Raw genomic sequence first — 22,866 nt, forward strand, 5'->3', positions numbered from 1 at the left:
GATCAGCAGCAGCATCATCATAATCAGCATCGTCATGATCAGTATCATCAGCAGCACCATCATCATAATCAGTAGCATAATCATAATCATCAGCAGCATCATAATCAGCATCGTCGTGATCAGTATCATCAGCAGCACCATCGTCAAAATCAGCATCGTTGTGATCAGTATCATCAGCAGCACCATCATCATAATCAGTAGCATAATCATAATCATCAGCAGCATCATAATCAGCAACGTCATAATCAACATTAGCATCGTGAGCAGCAGTATAATCAACAACTAGGATCATCATCAGTATCATCAGCAGCAGTATCAGCAGCATCATAATCAGTAGCATCAGCATCAGTATCATCAGCATCAGTATCAGCAGCATCATCATAATCAGCATCAGTATCAGCAGCATCATCATAATCAGCATCAGTATCAGCAGCATCATCATAATCAGCATCAGTATCGGCAGCATCATCATCATAATCACCATCAGTATCAGCAGCATCATCATAATCAGCATCAGTATCAGCAGCATCATCATAATCAGCATCAGTATCAGCAGCATCATCATAATCAGCATCAGTATCGCCAGCATCATCATCATAATCAGCATCAGTATCGGCAGCATCATCATAATCAGCATCAGTATCGGCAGCATCATCATAATTAGCATCAGAATCAGCAGCATCATCATAATCAGCATCAGTATCGGCAGCATCATCATAATCAGCATCAGTATCAGCAGCATCATCATAATCAGCATCAGTATCGGCAGCATCATCATAATCAGCATCAGTATCGGCAGCATCATCATAATCAGCATCAGTATCAGCAGCATCATCATAATCAGCATCAGTATCGGCAGCATCATCATCATAATCAGCATCAGTATCAGCAGCATCATCATAATCAGCATCAGTATCGGCAGCATCATCATAATCAGCATCAGTATCGGCAGCATCATCATAATCAGCATCGGCAGCATCATCATAATCAGCATCAGTATCGGCAGCATCATCATCATAATCAGCATCAGTATCGGCAGCATCATCATAATCAGCATCAGTATCAGCAGCATCATCATAATCAGCATCAGTATCAGCAGCATCATCATAATCAGCATCAGTATCGGCAGCATCATCATAATCAGCATCAGTATCAGCAGCATCATCATAATCAGCATCAGTATCGGCAGCATCATCATAATCAGCATCAGTATCGGCAGCATCATCATAATCAGCATCAGTATCAGCAGCATCATCATAATCAGCATCAGTATCGGCAGCATCATCATAATCAGCATCAGTATCGGCAGCATCATCATAATCAGCATCAGTATCAGCAGCATCATCATAATCAGCATCAGTATCGGCAGCATCATCATCATAATCAGCATCAGTATCAGCAGCATCATCATAATCAGCATCAGTATCGCCAGCATCATCATCATAATCAGCATCAGTATCGGCAGCATCATCATAATCAGCATCAGTATCAGCAGCATCATCATAATCAGCATCAGTATCAGCAGCATCATCATAATCAGCATCAGTATCGGCAGCATCATCATAATCAGCATCAGTATCAGCAGCATCATCATAATCAGCATCAGTATCGGCAGCATCATCATAATCAGCATCAGTATCGGCAGCATCATCATAATCAGCATCAGTATCGGCAGCATCATCATAATCAGCATCAGCAGTGAGAGACACTTTCTAACTCAACACACAGTGGGTGAGCGAGTGGGTGAGCGAGTGGGTGAGCGAGTGGGTGAGCGAGTGGGTGAGCGAGTGGGTGAGCGAGTGGGTGAGTTCACGATATATCGCATGATTGGGGCTCATTTCCTACGATATATCGCGATATATCGTGGGGAACGAGCCCCAATCGTACGATATATCGCGATATATCGTGGGGAACGAGCCCCAATCGTGCGATATATCGCGATATATCGCGATATATCGTGGGGAATGAGCCCCAATCGCGCGATATATCGCGACATATCGTGGGGAATGAGCCCCAATCGTGCGTTATATCGCGATATATCGCGATATATCGTGGGGGATGAGCCCCAATCTTACGATATCGCGATATATCGTGGGGAATGAGCCACAATCTTACGATATATCGCGATATATCGTACGATAGGGAACGAAAGTTGGTGGCCATTGAGTTGGTATGTTATTAATTTATTAATGCGTCTTCCTGTAAACTCGTGCGCAACAATTAAGCAGAAGTTAAGAAAGAGTTTGAGGGAGTTTGAGGGTGAAGGCAAGTTTGTCATCAAAGTCGACATTTGCCGCGTCCGTTAACGAACTGTAAGTACAGTAAAGCAGCGACGGTGGATTTTAATAGTTTATATTTTAATTCGTTAAGCTTCCCGTGGGGTTTTTGGTGACTTTTGTGAGGAAAACATGTAAGTTTTCTTCAGTAAACCCGTCGTTAAATACTAAACGGAGTTGAGTTTTTTTTTACATATAAAGCGGATCCGTGAGTCGCTTTGAATGCGTTTTTTAAAAAATAAAAACAAGGAAGTTAAATTGATTTTTTTAACTTTCATATAATCAATCATGGTGATCAGAATTGTCACTTATGTAATTGTAATCGTTGTAATAATAAGAATCATCATCATCATCGTGATAAAATCACCTTTTAAATAATTTGACCGTAATCATATTGTGTATTTTTTATTCCGTAAAGCTAATCGGTGTTTTGCTTGCGCGTGTGAGGAAAATATCGATGTTTAAAAGTGTGACATTCTAGTTAAAACAAAAACAACTGCTTTAATAGTTTAAAACAATTTGTCATTTCGATTTTTTTAAATTCAGTTTTTATCCTCGATGGGCGATTGACCCAACCCATCATCCCTCAGTGCGGGGGCGGGGTCGATAAAATAGTTACCCATATTCTTGGGGTCTTTCGTTAAAGTGCAAAGTTTTTGTTCACATTCTAATATGTTTATGCTTGTGAATATGTTGTTGGGTAGCTCTCCACAACTCTCTTTCTCCCGCCATAGCAATGTGGAATTTCCCACCAGGGCAACAACATCAACATTATTTTTTTACAAATCGTTATCTATTTTTACTTAAAGCTTTCGTGACTGCAGGAATTCATAATTCTAGATTTGAAGCTTTCGTGACTGCAAGGATTCATATTGTTAGGTTTTTTTCGGTAAGTCACGTAGGTAAAAAATTAAAATTAATAAAAGTAAAATAAAATAAAAATAATAATATTTTTTATTTTATTTTACTTTTATTAATTTTTAAAATATTTTTTTTATTTTACTTTTATTAATTTTAATTTTTTACCTACGTGACTTTACCGAAACAACCTAAGAATAGGAATTCATAATCTCTGGGTCTTTCGGTAAATAAAATAACACATTTTTTTAATCATCATTTTGATGACGACCGCCTGTGTTGCGATCGAAATGTCGGTAGTTTATTTTTTTATAATTTTTTGTTGTTTTCTTAGAACCTATCTACGTGACTTTACCGAAAGACCAAATAATATTCTTATCATCGAGCATGGAGTGCATTCGCTTGTTCAGCTCTAATTAAGTAAGTCAAATTAACTAATTAACTAAGGTTCATTTGTCATAAAAAAATATTGATCCCCCATCATGGGAATGTAGTACATTACTATACACTACACTACTATACACTACACTATACACTACACTATACACTACTATACACTACACTACTATACACTACTATACACTACACTAATTTACTCTACACTATACACTACACAACTATACACTACACTATATACTACATTACTATACACTACACTATACACTATATTATACACTACAATATACACTACACTACTATACACTACACTATACACTACACTATACACTACTATACACTACACTACTATACACTACACTATACACTACACTGCAATACACATACCAATCAAACCATACAGTTTACCCTGGAATTCTTGTCTAAGGGAAATTTAGTTTTTAGGTCCATGCAGCGTACAGCCGTTTCAATGCGGACAACAACAACGAATATATCTTTTTGTGTCTCTGTGTTTGTGTTTCTACCTTGAGATGGGACTTTGTAGGATGAACGTTGAGATGTGTAAGGGACACGGGGTGATCAATAAAGTCTGAATTGGTCTGTAATCAGGTAAAGGCGCTCATAAGGAGTTGACGGGTATGCAAAGGTATCAAACGGTAAACTCGGTATATTCCTAAGATAATTTGTTTTTTACCCTTCTATCTGGCAACAAAACTGACACCTTTTTACAAGGAGTCATGTTTGCATAGACCGCAATACCTGCAGTCATAATGCAAACAAAACACACAACTCTGATAATGTATGCACTGTCCTTGAAGTTGATTGGTCCACACCCGAGACAGCTTTCCTTCGAGCCTAGTCTCACGTGGGTTGGACCAGATGACGCCAAAAGGCGCACAACTCAAAGACAATGCACCATCAGAGTATGAGAGCTCGGGGCAAGCATCTACACTATGGGAACCTCATTTGCCAGTAAAAATATGATAATTGGTTTTTTACCCTTCTATCTGGCAACCAAACTGACATATTTTTTACAAGGAGTCATGTTTGCATAGACCGCAATACCTGCAGTCGTAATGCAAACAAAAGACATAACTCCTTGTAAAAAGGTGTCAGTTTTGTTGGCAGATAGAAGGGTAAAAAAACAATTCTGATATTTTTACTGGCAAATGAGGTTTCCATAGTGTTCGGTATATTCCTGTCAAATAAAATGATCAACATCATCATCATCATTGCAATTTTCATAACCGCGACTAGCGTAGCTAAAGTGACAACTTTTTTGTGAATGAAGACGGTTACGTATTATGATAGTCGCCATCTAAGTTGTATTAGAATCCCCTTTGGGCATGCTTAATGTTGAGTTGAATTTCCCGTGATATTTGACATGGAACATTGGGGTCGAGGTTTAACCGCATGTTTGCAACGTTGGCATACGTTCGCATATTTTACTTGGGCGAACTGCAAATTATAGTTGTAGGTTTTTGCCCTTTCAACTGGTACAAAAACTGGCACCTTTATACAAGCGATCATGTTTGCAATAACCACAACACAAGCAGTCAAAATGCAAACAAAAAGAAACAACTCTGATAATGTATGCACTGTCCTTGAAGTTGATTGGTCCACACCCGAGACAGCTTTTCTTAGAGCCTAGTCTCCATTGGTGTTGGACCATATGACGCCAAAAGGCGTACAACTCAAAAACAGTGCACTATCAGAGTATTGAGAGCTGGGGGTAAGCATTTACACTATGAGACATCTCCTTTACCAGTAGCAAAATATAGTAGTAGGTTTTTACCCTTTTAACTGGTACAAAAACTGACACCTTTATACAAGGGATCATGTTTGCAATAACCACAACACAAGCAGTCAAAATGCAAAGAAACAACTCTGATAATGATATGCACTGTCCTTGATATCATTATCAGAGTTGTTTCTTTTTGTTTTCATTTTGACTGCTTGTCTTGTGGTTATTGCTTTTAACAAATTTCAGTTCACTGAGACCTCCTTTACCAGTGGCAAAATATAGTGATAGGTTTTTACCCTTTCAACTGGTACAAAAACTGACACCTTATATTACAGGCATTGTCAGGGTCGGGATTGAACCCACGACCTCCTGTATACCAGGCGAGGTAGTCAACATCTCCTAGCCACCGTGATGATGATGAGAGAGACACGCCAACTCCACATATACAGCAGGCGTCAGGGTCGGGAACGAACCCACGACCTCCTGTATACCTGGCGAGGTAGTTAACATCTCACCACGGAGAGAGAGAGAGAGACACGCAAACTCCAAATATACAGCAGGAGTTAGGGTCGGGATCGAATCCACGACCTCCTGTAGATCAGGCGAGGTAGTTAACATCTCGCCACGGTGGCGCGCTTTGTAATAATAACATCAGGCTGCGAAAACCTACGTAGTAAAAAAAATAACCTTCAAGAAATAATTTCTCAGAAGTTTCCTGGGTTTTATCTTCCACGAAATGCCAGGGTCCGCCCTAGACCGTTTCCACTTCGCAAACCGTGGCAATCGAAATGGAAAATGTAAAAAAGAAACTTCGCAGTAGTAGTGTGCGAATCTGGTCACCCAGAACAGGTTGTACCAACGTATAGCACTGGTCAACACACTTTTTCTGACATAAGGTATTCCAACGGTTTTAAGGTTATTTTGGGGCGCTGATTCCAAATCTATCACATCAGGTTTTTTGAGATATCAAATATTGCATTGTGAATAAAAACTGCAGAAGAAAAATATTAAATAAATGTGGATATCTACATAAAATGATATTATAAACACACTATCCTAAACACAGCACCATATTTTAACACTAAAGCAGTCACTGACTCGCAACAACTTGCAATCGTAGGTGACAGAGTTAATTTCTGGTAAAATCAATGAAAATGGGGTATACCGATAGCATAAAAATTAACCCGTAAAAACAAAGTTTTACACTCTAAATCCTTTATATGCGTGGCGGCTAGAGTCCTCTCGTCCTCTGGCTTGAGATGGCTGCCACCTATGGGTCAGATGATTGCCTGCCACCATTAAGCAATTGGTAATTACATATAAAAAAAAATCCTAAAAAGTGTAAAGTTATGGAAACAAATTTTCACGAAAATAAATTGTCACGCACAACGAGTCTGTGTAGCAAAATGTCAGCTCGATTGGATCACGGGAAGTGGGTTAAAAAACGACCGAAAGATTTGCACGGTCGTAAGCGCGCAAGCAAGCGAACTTAATATAAAGGATTTAATAAAGGATTTAAAAATGAGATGTGATAGAGCGAATCTGAGATCAGATTTGGAATCGGCACCCTGAAATTAGTCTAGAACAGCTGCAAAAGTCCAGGCCAGAAAAAAAAAATGTTTTTTTTTGTTGTTGTTGACCAGTGTAATTTTTGTTGACCAGTGTAATTTTTGTTGACCAGTGTAATTTTTGTTGACCAGTGTAATTTTTGTTGACCAGTGTAATTTTTGTTGACCAGTGTAATTTTTGTTGACCAGTGTAATTTTTGTTGACCAGTGTAATTTCCCAGATCCACAAATACCATGGGGACATTGCAGCAAAGACGACGATGCACTCCGCTTCCCCTGCCGCGATACGTTTCGCTGTGTGGGCTGACCGCGTGCGTGTGACGCTCTCCTCTGCGTCTACGTCAACAGCCGCACGAAATCCGTAGCAAAAGTAGCTACATGTGCAGCTACTACACATGTGTAGCTACTACATGTGTGTAGCTACTACACGTGTAGCTACTACATGTGTAGCTACTACACGTGTAGCTACTACACGTGTAGCTACTACACGTGTAGTAGCTCACGACGTTTCGGCCACAACGCAAGCAGCCGTTGTGGCCGAAACGTCGTGAGAATTATTTTATTATGTTTTATTTTTATTATTTTATTACTTCCCTTCTACGTGACTTTACCGAAAGAACCAAGAAGATGAATCCCTGCAGTCACGAAAGCTTTAAATCGAAAAATTCCAGTTCAGTGATTCTGCACTTGCTCTATTACTATAGTACCATACCACCTTCAACTTTTACGAACGACCGGGTGTTTAAGGTTAGCGAATTGTCGTATTATCTGGTCGTATAGCAAATGAAAAAATACAATTACTTTACTACGCAAGTAAAAAAAATCCGTGTTGTTTAAAATTTTACGTGTTTTTTCAAATTTAGGGCCCCTTTATAACATATCCTTACAGGCCTCGCACTTAGCTTACCACGAATCTCGCGGCTCTAGGTCCGCTCGCATCCACATTTTCTGCAGACAATGCAGAGCGGAGGGTGGGCCCTTGCGACGCCCTGGTAAGTATATATTTTTATGGCTTTTTGATCAAATTTAATTGTATGACCTCTGCCCTCCTACCCCCCTCCCGTAATGCGTTTTCAGCGTCAAAACGACCTCACTGGAATTGCCTTTTTCCGCAACACAAAAAAACGAGCGGGGATTTCGCCCGACTGGCCCCTTTCAGTTTATAAACGAAAACAAAAGATATCACTTTTTTTTTTGATTCTGTGTACGAGAGACAATATCACCCGAAATTCGTTTTAGTCAGCCAAATTTCAGGTGCCCGAGTGTGTCTGTGTCTGTATTATTGTGTGTGTGGGTTTGGCCACCCACCCCTCGTGTGCCGTGCCGGCCTTCATAGGTGCTCGCTAACAGCACTTGCCCCTACAGTCTGTTAAGGCTACATGGGGGATCTTTGTCTTTATCTTTGTGGGTTTGGCCACCCACCACCTCGTGTGCCGTGCCGGCCTTCATAGGTGCTCGCCAACAGCACTTGCCCCAACAGTCTGGTCAGGCTATACGGGGGACCTTTGTCTGTGTGTATGTGGGGAGCGGTAGTGTAGCCGTGAACGACATGCACTTCGAACCTTGCCACCCGAGTTCGATTCCCGCTTAGGGACCAATACTCGTGACGATTATCTGAACCGGTCCTGGGCCTCCCCTTGGTCGACTCAGCCTCAAAATGAGTACCTGGTGCGGTGTGTAAACATCGCCACTAGGGAGACAAAGGCGGTCGGGCGTTGTGCTGGTCAACCACCCTCCCTCGTGTGCCGTGCTGTTCTTCATAGATGCTGCTACTCCTAACAGCACTTGCCCCAACAGTCTGTTCAGGTTATAACAGAGGGAAGCAGTAATGAGATTTGTTTTCAACAACAACAACCGTGTCAAAGAACAACAACACCAACAACAACACACACTTAAATTTTGATTTAAAGCTTCTTTCGTGACTGCAGGGATTCATCTTCTTGGTTCTTTCGGTAAAGTCACGTAGAATGGAAATAATAAACTAATAAAAATAAAACATGATAAAATAATTCTCACGACGTTTCGGCCACAACGCAAGCAGCCGTCCTCAGGTGAAGAACAGGTCTGTCGGGGAGACAGCGTCTGAATGAATGAAAAATATTAAATAAATGGGTTCATTCAGACGCTGTCTTTCCGACAGACCTGTTCTTCACATGAGGACGGCTGCTTGCGTTGTGGCCGAAACGTCGTGAGAATGATGTAATATTTGTATTATTTTATTATTTCCATTCTACGTGATGACTTTACCGAAAGAACCAAGAAGATGAACACACACTTATTTTAAAACGCGGCTTAAAAATTACATTTTTTGCGAAAATGCTTTACATTTGTCGGGGGGACCGTATAAAGAAATTGTGTCCACGTTGACATGATTGGGATCTGGTGGCCGTCGAGAGCTGTGGACGGGACAGCGAAGTGTACACGTTGAGATAATTGACGGCGTACGAGCCACGGACAGCGTGGAGGGCACTGTCCAATTAAGGGCGAGAGGCAGAGGTCGCAAACGGGTTTTGATTCCTTACCCGTACCCGGCCGCACCAGTGTCGCAAACGGGTACCCGTACCCGGCCGTACCCGTACCCTACCCGTACCCGGCCGGGTATCGAAGCGTCGTGGTCATGGCGGCGCAAGGAGGCAGTGGGGGTGGACTTGGTGCGGTTAGAAGCGATGGAGATGCAGAGCCCTGGCGATCACGGTGGCTAGGAGATGTTAACCACCTCGCCTGGTACACAGGAGGTCGTGGGTTCGATCCCGACTCTGACGCCTGCTGCTGTATATTTGGAGTTTGCGTGTCTCTCTCTCTCCGTGGTGAGATGTTAACTACCTCGCCTGGTCTACAGGAGGTCGTGGGTTCGATCCCGACTCTGACGCCTGCTGCTGTATATTTGTAGTTTTGCGTATCTCTCTCTCTCTCCCCATGTTCGCGTGGGGTTTTCTCTGGGTTCTCCAGTTTTCCCCTCCACGCTTAGTAACACGCGTTTAGAGTATTTGGCCGCTACACATTTCCCATTGATGAGCCCACTTCGTTGGGCTAGCATTTGTGATAGCCAGGTCGCGTCTGACACGGATCCATCACACACCGCTCACACGGCCCTGGTGACTCCGTGGGTTAATGATGGCTGTGTCGGACACACTGAGTCAGCAATGCTGACATCCTGGGTTCCACTCCTGGTTGCAGCCACAGCGATTACACCGGGCTATTGTAGACTCGCACAGAGAGCCATAGAGTCATATAGAGACCCACAGACTCACGCAGAGACCCATAGACTCACACAGAGACCCATTGACTCACACAGTGACCCACAGAGTCACACAGAGACCCATAGACTCACACAGAGACCCACAGACTCACGCAGAGACCCACAGACTCACGCAGAGACCCACAGACTCACACAGAGACCCACAGACTCGCACAGAGACCCATAGACTCACACAGAGACCCATAGACTCACACAGAGACCCATAGACTCACACAGAGACCCATAGACTCACACAGAGACCCATATACTCACACAGAGACCCATAGACTCACACAGAGACCCGTAGACTCACACAGAGACCCATAGACTCACACAGAGACCCATTGACTCACACAGTGACCCACAGAGTCACACAGAGACCCACAGACTCGCACACAGAGACCCACAGAGTCACACAGAGACCCACAGACTCACACAGAGACCCATAGACTCACACAGAGACCCACAGACTCACACAGAGACCCATAGACTCACACAGAGACCCATAGACTCACACAGAGACCCATAAACTCACACAGAGACCCATACACTCACACAGAGACCCGTAGACTCACACAGAGACCCATAAACTCACACAGAGACCCATACACTCACACAGATACCCATAGACTCACACAGAGACCCACAGAGTCACACAGAGACCCACAGACTCGCACACAGAGACCCACAGAGTCACACAGAAACCCACAGACTCGCACACAGAGACTCACAGAGTCACACAGAGACCCACAGACTCACACAGAGACCCACAGACTCACACAGAGACCCACAGACTCACACAGAGACCCATAGACTCACACAGAGACCCACAGACTCACACAGAGACCCATAGACTCACACAGAGACCCATTGACTCACACAGTGACCCACAGAGTCACACAGAGACCCACAGACTCGCACACAGAGACCCACAGAGTCACACAGTGACCCACAGAGTCACACAGAGACCCACAGACTCACACAGAGACCCATAGACTCACACAGAGACCCACAGACTCACACAGAGACCCATAGACTCACACAGAGACCCATAGACTCACACAGAGACCCATAAACTCACACAGAGACCCATACACTCACACAGAGACCCGTAGACTCACACAGAGACCCATAAACTCACACAGAGACCCATACACTCACACAGAGACCCGTAGACTCACACAGAGACCCACAGAGTCACACAGAGACCCACAGACTCGCACACAGAGACCCACAGAGTCACACAGAGACCCACAGACTCGCACAGAGACCCACAGACTCACACAGAGACCCACAGACTCACACAGAGACCCATAGACTCACACAGAGACCCATAGACTCACACAGAGACCCATAAACTCACACAGAGACCCATACACTCACACAGAGACCTGTAGACTCACACAGAGACCCACAGAGTCACACAGAGACCCACAGACTCGCACACAGAGACCCACAGAGTCACACAGAGACCCACAGACTCGCACAGAGACCCACAGACTCACACAGAGACCCACAGACTCACACAGAGACCCATAGACTCACACAGAGACCCATAGACTCACACAGAGACCCATAAACTCACACAGAGACCCGTAGACTCACACAGAGACCCACAGAGTCACACAGAGACCCATAGACTCACACAGAGACCCACAGAGTCACACAGAGACCCATAGACTCACACAGAGACCCATAAACTCACACAGAGACCCATACACTCACACAGAGACCCGTAGACTCACACAGAGACCCACAGAGTCACACCGAGATCATTCAACCGGAAGTGGTCAAGATGCCGGAATCGGTGGTTGTGCCCAGCAATGCATGCCTCGGTGGAAAATGTTTTTTTTTTAAAAGTGTTGACACCTTCGCCGCTCGCCCAGAACTAAGGCGTCCTTCCCACAATGCCTTGCGCCCGTAGACGTCGCTGCGATGCGAGCTCCCCGACCGCCGGCACACTCGCCGCGTTCGTTGACCGCAGCGACGAGTGAAACTGTTCGATGTTGAGACGCCGGTCAATCGGGAAGACGCGTTTTTCTTTCGAAATGTAATTCTCACCCTGGGCCAGAGGTCGCAACCGGGTACCCGATACCCGTACCCTACCCGATACCCGGCTACCCGTACCCGAGTACGGGTAGCCGTTTGCGACCCTGGTGCGGCCGGGTACGGGTAGGCCGTGAGTCACTGGTGAGTCACCGTTTGTCACTCATTTCCCAACGTCTTGTCTCTTCTCACAATTCAAGTTCCTAGAATCAACCCACCCGCGCCTGCAACATGGCTTCATCCCAGAGGTCGCAATCAGGTACCCGTACCCTACCCTATACCCGGCTACCCGTATCCGGCCGGGTACGGGTAGCCGTTTGCGACCCTGGTGCGGCCGGGTACGGGGGGTAAGGAATCAAAACCCGTTTGCGACCTCTGCCCTGCGCCCCGGTATCGTCCACACTGCCTCTGTACGGGCCTCTCTATTCATGCGCCATGAAGAAGGTCCATTGCCCGAAACGTCACCTGTTATATATACTTATTTATTTTGCCAGTTAAGGCCAAAACGCCGTTATTTTAACGGGTCGTGTTGTTGTTGAGTGTGATCTGTGCACCACCATCGACATAGACTCACACAGAGAGTCATAGACTCACACAGAGACCCGTAGACTCATCACACAGAGAGCCATAGACTCACACAGAGACCCATAGACTCACACAAAGACCCATAGACTCACACAGAGACCCATAGACTCCTCACACAGAGACCCATAGACTCACACAGAGACCCATAGACTCACACAGAGACCCATAGACTCCTCACACAGAGACCCATAGACTCACACAGAGACCCATAGACTCACACAGAGACCCATAGACTCACACAGAGACCCATATACTCACATAGAGACCCATAGACTCGCACAGAGACCCATAGACTCACACAGAGACCCATAGACTCACATAGAGACCCATAGACTCCCACAGAGACCCATAGACTCCTCACACAGAGACCCATAGACTCACACAGAGACCCATAGACTCACACAGAGACCCATAGACTCACACAGAGACCCATATACTCACATAGAGACCCATAGACTCGCACAGAGACCCATAGACTCACACAGAGACCCATAGACTCACATAGAGACCCATAGACTCCCACAGAGACCCATAGACTCACACAGAGACCCATATACTCACATAGAGAACCATAGACTCACACAGAGACCCATAGACTCACACAGAGACCCATATACTCACACAGAGACCCATAGACTCACACAGAGACCCATAGACTCACACAGAGACCCATAGACTCACATAAAGACCCATAGACTCACACAGAGACCCATAGACTCACATAGAGACCCATATACTCACATAGAGACCCATAGACTCACACAGAGACCCATAGACTCACACAGAGACCGATAGACTCACACAGAGACCCATAAACTCACGGTGTGAGATGTGGTGAGAGGGACAGAGTGTGTCAGGCGGTGTATCACAGGCGGTGTGTGTCACGGTGTTGCCGCGTGACGATGGCCGCTCGCCGTCGTCGTAGCTGTAGCTGCTGCTCACCGCTACCTGCACTTGCCCCTGCGTTCTGTTAAGGCTATCCCGTGGGGGTCGTTCTTTTGTCTTTGCCTGGCGCAGCATGGAGTTCTGCATGCAGCTGTACCTGGGCGTGGGCATCCTGCTGGGCCTCGCTGTGCTGTCACTCTGCGTCATGGCTTTCGTGTGCATCCGTAAGAAGAGGAACGGTGAGTGGGTGGGAGTGTGTGGGTGTGCTGGGGGTGTGTGTGGGGGTGTGTGTGTGGGGGAGTGTGTGTGGGAGTGTGTGTGTGGGGGTGTGTGAGTGTGTGTGTGGGAGTGTGTGTGGGAGTGTGTGTGTGGGGGAGTGTGTGTGGGAGTGTGTGGGTGGGAGTGTGTGGGAGTGTGTGTGTAGGAGTGTGTGAGTGTGTGTGAGTGTGTGGGAGTGTGTGAGTGTGTGAGTGTGTGAGTGTGGGTGTGTGTGGGAGTGTGTGGGAGTGTGTGTGTGTGGGTGTGTGGGAGTGTGGAAGTGTGTGGGAGTGTGTGGGAGTGTGTGTGTGTGGAGTGTGTGGGAGTGTGTGGGAGTGTGTGTGAGTGTGGGTGAGTGGGAGTGTGTGGGAGTGTGTGGGATTGTGTGGGAGTGTGTGTGTAGGAGTGTGTGAGTGTGTGTGAGTGTGTGGGAGTGTGTGAGTGTGTGAGTGTGTGAGTGTGGGTGTGTGTGGGAGTGTGTGGGAGTGTGTGTGTGTGTGTGGGTGTGTGGGAGTGTGGAAGTGTGTGGGAGTGTGTGGAGTGTGTGAGTGTGTGTGTGTGAGAGTGTGTGAGTGTGTGAGTGTGTGAGTGTGGGTGTGTGTGGGAGTGTGTGTGGGAGTGTGTGGGAGTGTGTGTGGGTGTGTGGGAGTGTGGAAGTGTGTGGGTGTGTGTGGGAGTGTGTGTGAGTGTGGGTGTGTGTGTGGGTGAGTGTGGGTGTGTGTGGGAGTGTGTGTGTGTGGAGTGTGTGGAGTGTGTGTGTGTGTGTGGGAGTGTGTGTGTGGGAGTGTGTGGAGTGTGTGGAGTGTGTGTGTGGGAGTGTGTGTGTGGAGTGTGTGAGTGTGTGGGAGTGTGTGTGTGTGGAGTGTGTGTGAGTGTGGGTGTGTGTGTGAGTGTGTGTGTGTGGAGTGTGGGTGAGTGTGGGTGTGTGTGGGAGTGTGTGTGTGTGGAGTGTGTGGAGTGTGTGTGTGTGTGGGAGTGTGTGTGTGTGTGTGTGGGAGTGTGTGTGTGTGTGTGAGTGTGTGTGGGTGAGTGTGTGTGGAGTGTGTGGGAGTGTGTTTGAGTAACCATCATTATAGCCGTCATCACCATTCGTACAAAATCATTTGATCGTCATCGTCGTCATCATCATCGTCGCGATTATCGTCATCATCATCATCGCGATCATCATCATCGCGATCATCGTCATCATCGTCATCGTCATCATCATCATCGTCATCATCATCGTCGCGATCATCATCATCGTGATCATCATCATCATCATCATCATCGTGATCATCATCGTCATCATCGTCATCATCATCGTCATCGTCATCATCATCATCGTCATCATCATCATCATCGTCATCATCGTCATCGTCATCATCATCATCATCGCGATCACCGTCATCATCATTCATCATCGTCATCATCATCATCGTCATCATCACCGTCATCATCATTCATCATCGTCATCGTCATCATCATCATCGTCATCGTGATGGTCATCGCGATCATCGTCATCATCATCATCGTCATCATCGTCATCATCATCATCGTCATCATCATCATCATCGTCATCATCGTCATCATCATCATCGCGATCATCGCCATCATCGTCATCATCATCATCGTCATCATCATCATCGTCATCATCGTCATCATCGTCATCATCATCATCGTGATGATCATCGCGATCATCGCCATCATCGTCACGATCACTGTCGTGCTCTCTGCACGGCTCTCGACTCGCGTGTGACCACCCCTGACGCTCTAACGCGTCGTTGTGTTCGCCTCTCTTTGGTCTCATCAGGAAATGGCAGCAACGTGGGCATGACCGTCAGGTGAGAGACCCTCGCTCCACGATGGCCGCTTCGTGAGCTTCGTGATCGGATGATAACCATGATAATGATAATGATGATAATTATTCATTAACAAAACGTTTTTAGGTTAGATCGCCTTATTTATAAATGTGTCGTAACCCTCCACCACCCGACACGGCCATCCAGCATCAGCGGCAGTATCATCATCATCATCAATGGCAGTATCATCATCAGCAGTGGCAGTATCATCATACTGGATGTAATTACCAGCGAAACGTCACAGCACTCAACAATTGTAAATGTTGTGGTTTCACGCTTCAACACACCGGTGGGCTAAAGCAGTGAACTATTTTGTCTTTTGTCAACGTGACACTTTTTTTGCTGATTGGCCGTGTCGGGTGGTGGAGGGTTACGACACATTTATAAATAACGCGATCTAAACCCAAAAACGTTGATTATGAATAATATTGGTCGCGAAAGCCTGCCACGTGTTAAACTGATGATAATGATGTTAATGATGATGATAATGATTTTAATGATGATGATGATGTTAATGATGATGATCATGGACAATTGAATTAATAATTTTCATTGTTTTGTCTCAACTTTCACCCCCCCCCCCCACATCTCAGGTCCAAGAAAGGTGTAATGGGTGAGTTGATATCATCGTTACATCTTCATCATCAGCAGCAGTAGGAACGGCATCATCATCAGAGGCAGTATCATCATCATCAGGAGCGGCATCATCAGTGAGATTATCATCATCATCAGGGGCAGTATCATCATCATCATCATCAGCAGCAGTAGCAGTATCATCATCATCAGCAGCAGCAGCAGTAGGAGCGGCATCATCATCAGAGGCAGTATCATCATCATCAGCAGGAGCTGCATCATCAGTGAGATTATCATCATCAGCAGCAGCAGTATCATCATCAGCAGCAGTAGCAGTATCATCATCATCAGAGGCAGTATCATCATCATCAGCAGGAGCTGCATCATCAGTGAGATTATCATCATCAGCAGCAGCAGTATCATCATCATCAATGGCAGTATCATCATCGTCAGTGTGAGTGTCGTCATCTGATGCGACACACCTGTCTGTGTGTGTGTGTCTGTGTGTGTGTGTCTGTGTGTGTGTGTCTGTGTGTGTGTGTCTGTGTGTGTGTGTCTGTGTGTGTGTGTGTCTGTGTGTGTGTGTCTGTGTGTGTGTGTCTGTGTGTGTGTGTCTGTGTGTGTGTGTCTGTGTGTGTGTGTGTCTGTGTGTGTGTGTCTGTGTGTGTGTGTGTCTGTGTGTGTGTGTCTGTGTGTGTGTGTCTGTGTGTGTGTGTGTCTGTGTGTGTGTGTCTGTGTGTGTGTGTGTCTGTGTGTGTGTGTCTGTGTGTGTGTGTGTCTGTGTGTGTGTCTGTGTGTGTGTGTCTGTGTGTGTGTGTCTGTGTGTGTGTGTGTCTGTGTGTGTGTCTGTGTGTGTGTGTCTGTGTGTGTGTGTCTGTGTGTGTGTGTCTGTGTGTGTGTGTGTGTGTCTGTGTGTGTGGTCTGTTGTTTTCGTGCCATTTCCCGATTTGTTTTATTATTCTGTTGAATGTCATGAGCGTTTTAAATTGATTGGCAGTTCTCGCAATGCGAATCATTGGATGCGAGCTCTTGTGCAGCTCTGCAATTAGCGTGAATGACGCCCTGCAAAATGATTCCCATTATCAGCGGCAACAACATCATCATCATTCATGATGACGTTCATTTTTAAACGTGAATATAAAGTAAAGCGTTGTTTGGAGTTAGATCGCTTAAATGTGACTGGGTCCGTCGTGACAAACCTCACTAGGAGTTAGCCAGTGAGGTTGGTTACCTGAACAGAGTCTGTGTGTGTGTCTGTGTGTCTGTGTGTGTGTGTCTGTGTGTGTGTGTCTGTGTGTGTGTGTCTGTGTGTGCGTGTCTGTGTGTGTGCGTGTCTGTGTGTCTGTGTGTGTGTGTGTCTGTGTGTGCGTGTCTGTGTGTGTGCGTGTGCGTGTCTGTGTGTCTGTGTGTGTCTGTGTGTCTGTGTGTGTCTGTGTGCTACATATGTGTAGTTTGCGTGTCTCTCTCTCCATGGATTTGTCTCCGGGTCCACCGGTGTTTTCCCTCTGCGTTCAGGATCACCGTTTGACCGCTCTGAATGTCCATGTGATAAGCCGTTTGAGCGATCTTCATTTGCGAAGATCTGTGAGGCCTTACCCGGTCAAACGCGTAGGTGCTGCTCACCGACAGGACTTGGCCCAACGGTCTGTTAAAGGCTATACGGGGGATCTTTGTCTTTGTCTCGGCGCAGTTGAGAACAGCGAAGATGGAACGTACACGGGTCTCCATCTCAATAAAGTGTCAGACGGTGAGTCAAGTCGATACCTCAACTCCCTTCCCCCCTCACTGCCTCGGTCACATCCACGCCTTACTGTTCGTTCCCAACTGCACTGTTTTGTTATTTGCATTGTTTCCCATTTGTATTGTTTTATATTTGCATTGTTTACCATTTGCATTGTTTGTTTTATATTTGCATTGTTTCCCATTTGCATTGTTTTATATTTGCATTGTTTACCATTTGCATTGTTTGTTTTATATTTGCATTGTTTCCCATTTGCATTGTTTTATATTTGCATTGTTTACCATTTGCATTGTTTGTTTTATATTTGCATTGTTTCCCATTTGTATTGTTTTATATTTGCATTGTTTACCATTTGCATTGTTTGTTTTATATTTGCATTGTTATCCATTTGTATTGTTTTATATTTGCATTGTTTACCATTTGCATTGTTTGTTTTATATTTGCATTGTTTCCCATTTGTATTGTTTCCCATTTCCATTGTTTGTTTTCTCTTTGCATTGTTTCCCATTTCCATTGTTTGTTTTCTATTTGCATTGTTTACCATTTGCATTGTTTCCCATTTCCATTGTTTGTTTTCTATTTGCATTGTTTCCCATTTGCATTGTTTGTTTTCTATTTGCATTGTTTCCCATATACATAGTTTCCCATTTGCATTGTTCCCCATCTGTACTGTTTCCCATTTGTATTGTCTGAATCTCATTTCCATTGTTTTATATTTGCATTGTTTCCCATTTGCATTCTCTGTTTACCATTTCCGTTGTTTCTCATTGCTAGATTTTCATTGCCATTGTTTTCCGTTTGCATTGTTTTCTGTTTGCATTGTTTTCTGTTTGCATTGTTTTCCATTTGCATTGTTTCTCATTTGCATTGTTTCCCATTTGTATTGTTTCCCGTTGGTATTGTTTTCCATTTGTATTGTTTTCCGTTTGTATTGTTTTCCATTTGTATTGTTTTCCGTTTGCATTGTTTTCTGTTTGCATTGTTTTCCGTTTGCATTGTTTTCCATTTGCATTGTTTTCCATTTGCATTGTTTCCCATTTGCATTGTTTCCCATTTGTATTGTTTCCCGTTTGTATTGTTTTCCATTTGTATTGTTTTCCGTTTGCATTGTTTTCCATTTGCATTGTTTTCCGTTTGCATTGTTTTCCATTTGCATTGTTTTCCGTTTGCATTGTTCCCCATCTGCGTTGTTTGTTTCCCCATTGTTGTGTTCATTTCCCACTCTATTGTTTTATCTCTGGGTATCCGTCGATCCGTACAAGAACGATGAGGGGATGCCACACAGCCCGTTACAAATAGAAATTACTGCGATGAAGCCGCTGGCGATGAAGCCGCTGATGATGATGACGCTGCTGCTGCTGATGATGCTGATTATGAAGCTGCTGATGATGATGACGCTGCTGCTGCTGATGATGATGATGCTGATTATGAAGCTGATGATGATGATGATGATAATGACGCTGCTGCTGCTGATGATGATGCTGATTATGAAGCTGCTGATGATGATGAACCTGCTGCTGCTGATGATGATGACGCTGATGATGATGACGCTGCTGCTGCTGATGATGCTAATTATGAAGCTGCTGCTGCTGATGATGCGGCTACTGCTGACAAATCTGATGCTGCTGATAATGATGCATATGCTGCTGCTGATGATGATGAAGCTGCTGCTGATGCTGCTGCTGATGATGATGATGCTGCTGATGATGATGAAGCTGCTGCTGATGAACCTGCTGATGATGATGATGAAGCCGACGATGAGTGTAACTCCAAACGTTGGGAGGATGGATGTGCTTTGAGCCGTGCCCAAGCCGTGAGACGCGAAAAACACGGAAACACGTTGAGCGGGTCCTTTGTGGCGAATGTGGCAAGCGCTTGCGGCGTGGTGAGCGACCGTGAGGTCAGGAGGGTCGCTCACAATCTCTCCCGCACCTGGCGAGCACCGTGTGTGAGTGGGTGGGTGTGTGGGTGAGTGTGTGAGTGTGTGGGTGAGTGTGTGGGTGAGTGTGTGGGTGAGTGTGTGAGTGTGTGGGTGAGTGTGTGAGTGTGTGGGTGAGTGTGTGGGTGAGTGTGTGAGTGTGTGGGTGAGTGTGTGGGTGAGTGTGTGGGTGAGTGTGTGAGTGTGTGGGTGAGTGTGTGGGTGAGTGTGTGAGTGTGTGGGTGAGTGTGTGGGTGAGTGTGTGAGTGTGTGGGTGAGTATGTGGGTGAGTGTGTGAGTGTGTGGGTGAGTGTGTGGGTGAGTGTGTGAGTGTGTGGGTGAGTGTGTGGGTGAGTGTGTGAGTGTGTGGGTGAGTATGTGGGTGAGTGTGTGAGTGTGTGAGCGAGCGTGAGGTCAGGGGGGGCGCTCACAATCTCTCCCGCACCTGGCGAGCACCGTGTGTGAGTGAGTGGGTGTGTGGGTGAGTGTGTGAGTGTGTGGGTGAGTGTGTGGGTGAGTGTGTGGGTGAGTGTGTGAGTGTGTGGGTGAGTGTGTGAGTGTGTGGGTGAGTGTGTGGGTGAGTGTGTGAGTGTGTGGGTGAGTGTGTGGGTGAGTGTGTGGGTGAGTGTGTGAGTGTGTGGGTGAGTGTGTGGGTGAGTGTGTGAGTGTGTGGGTGAGTGTGTGGGTGAGTGTGTGAGTGTGTGGGTGAGTATGTGGGTGAGTGTGTGAGTGTGTGGGTGAGTGTGTGGGTGAGTGTGTGAGTGTGTGGGTGAGTGTGTGGGTGAGTGTGTGAGTGTGTGGGTGAGTATGTGGGTGAGTGTGTGAGTGTGTGAGCGAGCGTGAGGTCAGGGGGGGCGCTCACAATCTCTCCCGCACCTGGCGAGCACCGTGTGTGAGTGAGTGGGTGTGTGGGTGAGTGTGTGAGTGTGTGGGTGAGTGTGTGGGTGAGTGTGTGAGTGTGTGGGTGAGTATATGGGTGAGTGTGTGAGTGTGTGAGCGAGCGTGAGGTCAGGAGGGTCGCTCACAATCTCTCCCACACCTGGCGAGCACCGTGTGTGAGTGAGTGGGTGTGTGGGTGAGTGTGTGAGTGTGTGGGTGAGTGTGTGAGTGTGTGGGTGAGTATGTGGGTGAGTGTGTGAGTGTGTGGGTGAGTGTGTGGGTGAGTGTGTGAGTGTGTGGGTGAGTATGTGGGTGAGTGTGTGAGTGTGTGGGTGAGTGTGTGGGTGAGTGTGTGAGTGTGTGGGTGAGTGTGTGGGTGAGTGTGTGTGTGAGTGAGTGAGTGAGTGTGAGAGTGTGGGTGAGTGTGTGGGTGAGTGTGGGTGAGTGTGTGAGTGAGTGTGTGGGTGAGTGTGTGGGTGAGTGTGTGAGTGAGTGAGTGTGTGGGTGAGTGTGTGTGTGGGTGAGTGTGTGAGCGAGCGTGAGGTCAGGGGGGGCTCACAATCTCTCCCGCACCTGGCGAGCACCGTGTGTGAGTGAGTGTGTGTGTGGGTGTGTGGGTGAGTGTGTGGGTGAGTGTGTGAGTGAGTGTGTGAGTGAATGTGTGAGTGAGTGTGTGTGTGGGTGTGTGGGTGAGTGTGTGGGTGAGTGTGTGGGTGAGTGTGTGGGTGAGTGTGTGGGTGAGTGTGTGAGTGAGTGTGTGAGTGAATGTGTGAGTGAGTGTGTGTGTGGGTGTGTGGGTGAGTGTGTGGGTGAGTGTGTGGGTGAGTGTGTGGGTGAGTGTGTGAGTGAGTGTGTGGGTGAGTGTGTGGGTGAGTGTGTGGGTGAGTGTGTGGGTGAGTGTGTGAGTGAGTGTGTGGGTGAGTGTGTGGGTGAGTGAGTGGGTGAGTGAGTGGGTGAGTGAGTGTGTGGGTGAGTGAGTGGGTGAGTGTGTGTGTGAGTGAGTGTGCGTGTGAGTGAGTGGGTGAGTGTGTGGGTGAGTGTGTGGGTGAGTGTGTGAGTGAGTGTGTGGGTGAGTGTGTGGGTGAGTGAGTGGGTGAGTGAGTGGGTGAGTGAGTGAGTGGGTGAGTGTGTGTGTGAGTGAGTGTGCGTGTGAGTGAGTGGGTGAGTGTGTGGGTGAGTGTGTGGGTGAGTGTGTGAGTGAGTGTGTGGGTGAGTGTGTGGGTGAGTGAGTGGGTGAGTGAATGTGTGGGTGAGTGAGTGGGTGAGTGTGTGTGTGAGTGTGTGGGTGAGTGAATGTGTGGGTGAGTGAGTGGGTGAGTGTGTGTGTGAGTGTGCGTGTGAGTGAATGAATGTGTGAGTGTGTGGGTGAGCGTGTGAGTGAATGAATGTGTGAGTGTGTGGGTGAGTGTGCGTGTGAGTGAATGAATGTGTGAGTGTGTGGGTGAGTGTGTGTGTGAGTGTGTGGGTGAGTGTGTGGGTGAGTGAGTGGGTGAGTGAGTGGGTGAGTGTGTGGGTGAGTGAGTGGGTGAGTGAGTGGGTGAGTGAGTGAGTGGGTGAGTGTGTGTGTGAGTGAGTGTGCGTGTGAGTGAATGAATGTGTGAGTGTGTGGGTGAGTGTGTGTGTGAGTGTGTGTGTGAGTGTGTGGGTGAGTGTGTGGGTGAGTGTGTGGGTGAGTGTGTGGGTGAGTGTGTGGGTGTGATGGCTACATGAGTGATCTTTGACTTTGTGTGATTTTTCAGAGACCTACGACACAATTGGAAACTGAAGAAGGATCGTGTCCCCGGGCATCGTGGCGTCTTGCAAGTGCCTCACCCCTCCACTCACCACACCACTCACCCTTCCACTCACCAAATCACTCACCACACCACTCACTACACCACTCACCCTCCACTCACCAAATCACTCACCCCCCCCCCCCCCCCACCGTATCCCTCACCCCACCATCCCTCATCGCCGAGCAAATCGACGCGTGGGAGTTGAGTTAGCGTCTACTGTAATCAGCAACCAGTTGATTGTGCAATTTGCCCGCAACCGGTTGATTGCGCAAGTTGCCCGCAACCGGT

General features: G+C 46.6%; 1 long non-coding RNA gene across 1 annotated transcript; it reads left to right on the top strand.

Annotated features, from left to right (window-relative positions):
- The first annotated feature begins 2,255 nt into the window (after window positions 1–2,255).
- LOC144950970 (uncharacterized) lies at window positions 2,256–22,706 on the top strand. The gene is made up of 6 exons (XR_013640431.1): window positions 2,256–2,312; window positions 13,729–13,835; window positions 15,644–15,674; window positions 16,286–16,305; window positions 17,956–18,012; window positions 22,543–22,706. It is a non-coding gene; the product is annotated as an uncharacterized LOC144950970 (long non-coding RNA).
- Window positions 22,707–22,866: the final 160 nt, after the last annotated feature.

Source organism: Lampetra fluviatilis, chromosome 60 (genome assembly GCF_964198595.1).
Source record: "Lampetra fluviatilis chromosome 60, kcLamFluv1.1, whole genome shotgun sequence".
NCBI classification, from domain to species: Eukaryota; Metazoa; Chordata; class Hyperoartia; order Petromyzontiformes; family Petromyzontidae; genus Lampetra; species Lampetra fluviatilis.